The sequence below is a fragment of the Mus caroli genome, chromosome 3 (genome assembly GCF_900094665.2).
Source record: "Mus caroli chromosome 3, CAROLI_EIJ_v1.1, whole genome shotgun sequence".
NCBI classification, from domain to species: Eukaryota; Metazoa; Chordata; class Mammalia; order Rodentia; family Muridae; genus Mus; species Mus caroli.
The window spans coordinates 12175361-12183539 of NC_034572.1; the positions used below are offsets into that span (position 1 = coordinate 12175361).

General features: G+C 38.9%; 1 non-coding gene across 1 annotated transcript; it reads left to right on the plus strand.

Moving 5' to 3' along the window:
- The first annotated feature begins 6304 nt into the window (after positions 1-6304).
- Trnag-gcc lies at positions 6305-6375 on the plus strand. The gene has a single exon. It is a non-coding gene; the product is annotated as a tRNA-Gly (tRNA).
- Positions 6376-8179: the final 1804 nt, after the last annotated feature.

Consider the following 8179-nt stretch of genomic DNA (forward strand, 5'->3'; position numbering starts at 1 on the left):
GAGCTAGAGAAAGTATCCAAGGAGCTATAGAGATCTGTAACCCTGTAGGTGCAACAACATTATGAACTAACCAGTAACCCGGAGCTTTTGACTCTAGCTGCATATGTATCAAAAGATGGCCTAGTAGACCATCACTGGAAAGAGAGGCCCATTGGACATGTAAACTTTTTATGCCCCAGTACAGGGGAATGCCAGGGCCAAAAAGTGGGAATGGGTGGGTAGGGAAGTGTGTGTGGTGGGTATGGGGGACTTTTGGTATAGCATTGGAAATGTAATCGAGGAAAATATGTAATAAAAAAAATTTTTAAAGTGTATTTATTTATTTATTTATTTATTTATTGTATTCCAATAAAATTTTATTTATTTAAGCAAGTAGCAAACCAGGTCTTGCTGGAAAATGTCAGTAGCTAATATATTTAAATATTTTCGAAAGCAAATCAATTCTTGAGGAAATTGCAGTAATAAATTTAAACTATTTTCTTTTTCTTAATATAAAAGCATGCCAGGTCTTAGCCTGCATTCGAAACTAACTACTGACAGGAAACAGTGGTTTTGTGACCATATTTCTGATGTGCTTTCTATCTTTTCTTCCTCTTTCCTACTTTCCTTTGTGTCCCCATCTTCTCTTGTTTTCTTGCTTATTATTTTTTATTTTTGAAAAAAAGTTTTATTTTATTTATATGAGTACATTATAGTTGTGTCCAGACACAGCATAAGAGGGCATCATATACTTTTACAGATGGTTGTGAGCCACCATGTGGTTGCTGGAAATTAAATGCAGGACCTTTAGAAGTGCAGTCAGTGCTCTTAACCACTGAACCTCTCCAACCCCTCCTTTTTTAATAGATATTTTCTTTATTTACATTTCAATTTGTATCCCCTTTCCTGGTTTCCCCTACAAAAACCCCTTATCCTCTCCCCCCTCCCCTTGCTCATAAACCCACCCACTCTTGCTTCATTGTCCTGGCATTCACCTACAATGGGGCATCAAGCTTCAGAGGACCAAGGGCCTCTTCTTCAATTGATGCTCAACAAGGCCATCTTCTGCTACATATGTGGCTGGAGCCATGATTCCCTCCATAAATAAGCTTTGGTTTGTGGTTTAGTCCCTGGGAACTCTGGGGTTACTGGTTGGTTCATATTGTTGTTCCTCTTATGGGGCTCTGCTCCAAACTTCATCATCTCTGGATGCTTTCTCTAGCTCCTCCATTGGCAACCCTGTGCTTAGTCCAGTGGATGGCTGTGGACATCCACTTCTGAATTTGTCAGGCACTGGCAGAGCCTCTCGGGAGACAGTTATATCAGGATCCTGTCAGCAAGCACTTGTTGGCATCCACAATAGTATCTGGGTTTGGTAACTGTATATGGGAAGGATCACCAGGTAGGACAGTCTCTAGATGGACTTTCCTTCTGTTTCTGCTCCACATTTTTTCTGTGTATCTCCTCTCATGGGCATTTTGATCCCCCTTCTAAGAAGGACCAATGTAACCACAACCACATTTTGGTCTTCCAAATTCTTCTTGAGATTCATGTGGTCTGTGAATTGAATCTTGAGTAACTTCTGAGATAATATCTACTTATCAGTGAGTGTATACTATGTGTGTTCTTTTGTGATTGGGTTACCTCACTCAGGATGTTATTTTCTAGTTCTATCCATTTGCCTCAGAATTTCATGAATTCATTGCTTTTAAAAGCTGAGTAGCACTCCATTGTGTAAATGTACCACAGTTTCTGTATCCATTCCTCTGTTGAGGGACATCTGGGTTCTTTCCAGCTTATGCCTATTATAAATAAGGTTGCTATGAACATAGTGAAGTATGTGTCCTTATTACATGTTGCAACATTTATGTTTATGTGCCCAGGAGTGGTATAGCTGCATCTTCAAGTAGTAATATGTCCAATTTTCTGAGGAACCATGAAACTGATTTCCAGAGTGGTTGTACCAGTGTGCAATCCCACCAGCAATAGAGGAGTTTTCCTCTTTTTCCACATCCTTGCCAGGATCTGATGTCTCCTGAGTTTTTGATCTTAGTAATTCTGACTGGTATGAGGTGGAATCTTAGGGTTGTTTTGATTTGAGTTTCCCTGATGACTAAGGAAGTTGAACACTTCTTTAGTCACTTCTCAGCCATTCAGTATTCTTCAGTTGAGAATTCTTTGTTTAGCAATGTACCCCATTTTAAATAGGGTTATTTGGTTCTCTGGATTTTAAATTCTTGAATTCTTTGTGTATCTTGGATATTAGTCCTATAATGGATGTAGTGTTGGTAAATATCTTTTCCCAATCTGTTGAATGCCGTTTTGTCATATTGACAGTGTCATTTGCCTTACAGAAACATTGCAGTTTTATGAGGTCCCATTTATGAATTCTTGATCTTAGAGCATAAGCTATTAGTGTTCAGTTCATTAACTTTACCAGTGTGTCCATGTGCTCGAGGCTCTTCCACCCTTTTATTTCTAATAGTTTCAGTGTATCTGGTTTTATGTGGAGGTCCTTGATCAACTTGGAGTTGAGCTTTGTGCAAGGATAAAAGAATGGATCAATTTGCATTCTTCTGTATGCTAAGCACCATCATTTGAAGAAAATGCTGTCTTTTTTCGACTGAATGGTTTTAGCCACATTGTTAAAGATCAAGTGACTGTAGGTGCATGGGTTCATTTCTGTGTCTTTAATTCTGTTCCATTGATCAATGTGCATGTCACTACCAATACCCTGCCGTTTTTAATCACTATTGCTCTGTAGTACAGGTTGAGGTCTGGGATGCTGATTCCCCCAGAAGTTCTTTTATTGTTGATAATAATTTTTACTATCCTGGGTTTTTGGTTATTTCAGATGAGTTTGGAGATTGCATTTTTTAAATATATGAAGAACTGAGTTGGAATTTTGATCAGTATTACATTAAATTTGTAGATTGCTTTTGGGAAGACGGCTATTTTTACAATATTAATTCTGCCAATCTACTGAAGGTCTTTCTATCTTCTGAGGTCTTCTTTGATTTCTTTCTTCAGGAACTTGAAGTTCTTGTCATACAGATATTTCACTTGTAAGATTAGAGTTAGACCAAAATATTTTATATTGTTTGTGACTATTTTTAAGGGTGTTGTTTCCCTAATTTCTTTCTTAGCCTGTTTATCTTTGCGTAGAGTAGAGTAGAGGAAGTCTACTGATTTGTATGAGTTAATTGGTATATGGTCACTTTGCTGAAGTCTTTTTTTGTCAGTTGTAAGAGTTCCCTGATGGAGTTTTTGGGGTCAATTTTCTATACTATCATATCATCTACAAGAGTGATAGTTTGATTTCTTCCTTTCCAATTTGTACCCCTTTGACTTCCATTTGTTGTCTAGTTGCTGTAGCTTCAATTACTATATTGACTAGATAGGGAGAGAGGGCAGCTTTGTCTAGTCTCTGATATTAGTGGGATTGCTTCAAGTTTCTCTCCATTTAGTTTGAGTCTAGCTATTGATTTGCTGTACATCGCTTTACTATTTTTAGGTATGGACCTTGAATTCCTGATCTTTCCAAAACTTTTATCAAAAAAGAGTGTTAGATTGCACTATAATGAAATGACCATGTGGTTGGGTTTTTTGGTTTTGTTTTTTTTTTTTTTGGGGGGGGGAAGGGGGTTGTTTATATAGTGGATTATGTTGATGGATTTCTGTATATTAAAATATCTCTGCATCCCTGGGATGAAGCATACTTGATCATGATGGTTGATCATTTTGATATGTTCTTGGATTTGGTTTGCAAAAATTTTATTGGGTATTTTTGCAACGATATTCATAAGGGATATGGGACTGAAGTTCTCTTTCTTTGTTGGGTATTGGTGAGGTTTAAGTATCAGAGTAATTGTGGCTTCGTAGAACGAATTAGGTAGTGTTTCTATTTTGTGTAATAGTTTGAAGAGTATTGATATTAGGTCTTCTTTGAAGGTCTGATAGAACTCTGCACTAAACCCTTCTGGTACTGGTATGGAGACTATTAATGACTGCTTCAATTTCTGTAGGGATTATGGGACTGTTTAGATTGTTTAACTGATCGTGATTTGACTTTGGTACCTGGTATCTGTCTGGAAAATTGCCCATTTCACTAAGATTTTCCAGTTGTGTTGGGTATAAGCATTTGTAGTAGGCTCTGATGATTCTTTCGGATTTCCTCAGTTTCTGTTGTTATGTCACTGTTTTCTTTTCTGATTTTGCTAATTTGGAGACTGTCTCTGTACCTTCTGGTTAGTTTGGCTAAGGCTTTATCTATGTTGTTGATTTTCTCAAAGAACCATCTCAACAGACCAGTCTGCACAAGAGAGCACACAGGCTGCAGAAGCAATATAGCTTCTTGGACCCCTTCAGGCCTTCATCTTCAGCCAGGAGGCAGAGCTGAGACCCAGACATCAGTGTACTTTCCCTACTGGAGGAAAGTCGGCCTCCAGGGAGGGCTCTAACCCCCGGGATGAGGTTAGAACTCCATCTTGTATCCTGGGTCTCTCACAGACCAGTCTTTACAGGAGAGCACATGGACCACAGAAACAACCGACCTTCTTTGATAGGGTCAATTTGGGCCTTCATCTTCAGCCAGGAGGCAGAGCGGAGACCCAGACCTCTGTCCAACTTCCCTGCAAGAAGAGAGCTTGCCTGCAGAGAGTATGCTGACCACTGAGACTCAGGAGAGAGTTGGACTCCCAGGAGTGCTGACAGAGGCTAACAGAATCACAGGATAAACAAGCTCCAGCCAGAGACAGCTATACCAACAAACACCAGAGATTACCAGATGGCAAAAGGCAACTGTAAGAATCTTAGTAACAGAAACCAAGACCACTCAGTATCATCATATCCCAGCACTCCCAACACTGCTAGTCCTGGATACCCCAACACACCTGAAAAGCAAGACACAGGTTTAAAATCATATCTCTTGATGGTGGTAGAAGCTGCTGAAGGGGTCTGCAACCCTATAGGTGGAACAACAGTATGAACTGACCAGTATCCCCAGAGCTCATATCTCTAGCTGCATATGTAGCAGAAGATGACCTAGTCGGCCATCACTGGGAAGAGAGGCCCCTTCGCATTGCAAACTTTATATGCCCCAGTACAGGGAAATGCCAGGGCCAAGAATCAGGAGTGGGTGGGTAGGGGAGCAGGGTGGAGGGAGGGTACAGGAAACTTTCAGGATAGTATTTGAAATGTATATAAAGAAAATATCAGAGAGAGAGAGAGAGAGAGAGAGAGAGAGAGAGAGAGAGGCATTAACAACTCACTTAAAGAAATACAGGAGAATAGTGCTAGACAGGTAGAAGTACTTAAGGAGGAAGCACAAAAAACCCTTAATGAATTGCAGGAAAACACAACCAAACAGGTGATAGAATTGAACAAAACCACCCAAAATGTAAAAATGGAAGTAGAAACAACAAAGAAAACCCAAAAGGGAGACAACTCTGGAGATAGAAACCCTAGGAAAGAAATCAGGAATCATAGATGTGAGCATCAGCAACAGAATACAACAGATGGAAGAGAGAATCTCAGGTGCAGAAGATTCCATAGAAAACACAGACACAACAATCAAAGAAAATGAAAACTGCAAAAAGGTCCTAACTCAAGAACATCGAGGAAACCCAGGACACAATAGGGTCAAACCTAAGGATAATAGGTATAGAAGAGAATGAAGATTTTTCAACTTAAAGGGCCAGTAAATATCTTCAACAAAATTTTAGAAGACAACTTCCCTAACCTAAAGAAAGAGATGCCCATGAACATACAAGAAGCCTACAGGACTCCAAATGGACTGGACCAGAAAAGAAATTCCTCCTGACACATAATTATTAGAACAACAAGTAATTTAAATAAAGAGAATACTAAAAGCAGCAAGGGGAAAAGGTCAAGTAACATATAAAGGCAGATTATTAAAATTACACCAGACTTCTCACCAGAAACTATGAGAGCCAGAAGATCCAGAACAGATGTTATACAGACCCTAAGAGTACACAAAGTCCAGCCCAGACTACTATACCCAGCAAAACTCTCAATTACCATAGATGGAGAAACCAAAGTAATCCATGAAAAAAATCAAATTCACACTATATCTTTCCATGAATCCAGCCCTTCAAAGGATAATAATGGGAAAACACAAACACAAGGACAGAAATTATGCCTTAGAAAAGCAAGAAAATTATCCCTCAATAAAAAGAAAAGAAGAAAGCCTCAAGAACAGAATCCCAACTCTAACAACAAAAATAACAAGAAGCAACAATTATTTTTCCTTACTATCTCTTAATATCAATGGACTCAATTCCTAAATAAAAAGGCATAGACTAAGGCATGGGTGGTTCAGTGGTAGAATTCTCGCCTGCCACGCGGGAGGCCCGGGTTCGATTCCCGGCCCATGCAGAGTCCAGTCCCTTAAGCCGGGCATGGTGGCGCACGCCTTTAATCCCAGCACTCGGGAGGCAGAGGCAGGCGGATTTCTGAGTTCGAGGCTAGCCTGGTCTACAGAGTGAGTTCCAGGACAGCCAAGGCTACACAGAGAAACCCTGTCTCGAAAAACCAAAAATAAATAAATAAATAAATAAATAAATAAATAAATAAATAAAATAAAATAAATTAATTAATTAAAAAAAGGCATAGACTAAGAGACTGGCTACATAAACAGGATCCAACATGTTTCTGCTCTCAGGAAACCTACCTCAGGGAAAAAGACACACACTACCTCAGAGTAAAAGGCTGGAAAACAAATTTCCAAGCAAACTTTACAAAGAAAAAAGCTGGAGTTGCCATACTAATATTGAATAAATTCAATTTCCAAACCAAAGTTATCAAAAAGACAAGGAAAGACACTTCATACTCATTAAAGGTATCTTCAAAGATGAACTCTCGTTTCTGAATATTTATGGTCCAAATGAAAGTGTATCCAAATTCATTAAAGAAACTATAGTAAAGCTCAAAGCACACATTGCAACTCACACAATAATAGTAGGAGACTTTAACACCCCACTCTCACCAACGGATAGACCCTGGAAACAGAAACAAAACAGACACAGTAAAACTAACAGAAGTTATGAAACAAATGGATTTAACAGATATCTGCATAATATTTTATCCTAAAACAAAATATAAGTTCTTCTCAGCATCTCATGGTACCTTTTCTAAAACTGACCATATAATTGGTCACAAAACAGTCCTCAACAGATACAAAAATATTGAAATTATCCTATGAATCCTATCAGATCACCATAGACTAAGGCTGGTCTTCGATAACAACATGAATTATAGAAAGCCAACATTCATGTAGAAGCTGAAGAACACTCTACTCAATGATAACTTGGTCAAGGAAGAAATAAATAAAGAAATTAAAGACTTCATTGACTTTAATGAAATTGAAGCCACAACATACCCAAACTTATGGGACATAATGAAAGCATTCCTAAGAGGAAAACTCATAGCTCTGAGTGCCTCCAAAAAGAAACTAGAGAGACCATACCCTAGCAGCTTGACAGCACACCTAAAATCTCTAGAACAAAAGGAAGCAAATTCACCCAAGAGGAGTAGAACCTTAGCCAGACTAACTAGAGAGCACAGGGACAGTATCCTAATTAACAAAAATCAGAAATGAAAATGGAGACATAAGAACAGAACCTGAGGAAATCCAAAACATCATCAGATCCTACTACAAAAAGCTATACTCAACAAAACTGGAAAATCTGGATGAAATGGACAAATTTCTAGACAGATACTACCAGGTATCAAAGTTACATCAAGATCAGATTAATGATCTAAATAGTCCCATGTCCCCTAAAGGAATAGAAGCAATCATTAATAGTCTCCCAACCAAAAAAAAAAAAAAAAAAAAGCCCAGACAAGATAGGTTTAGTGCAGAGTTCTATCAGACCTTCAAAGAAGATCTAATTCCAATTCTCCTCAAACTATTCCACAAAATAGAAACACAAGTTGTGGACCTGGGTACCAAAGAATTTCCATGGAGACCTCTATCCAGGTGGGAAGGCCCCAGCAAGGGATGTGAGTGCAGGCAGGGAAACAAAGCTTCTGCATGCCTTCCAGGTCTCTCAGTAGTTACTTCTCTTAACCAAGTCAGGTCAGGCTGGTTCTGTGAAAAGCTGACAATCCAGTGAGGCATGCAGCAGAACTTGAGTGTGGCTCTTAGGGAGAGAAGATCTCTTCCCAAGAGTCACAGCTC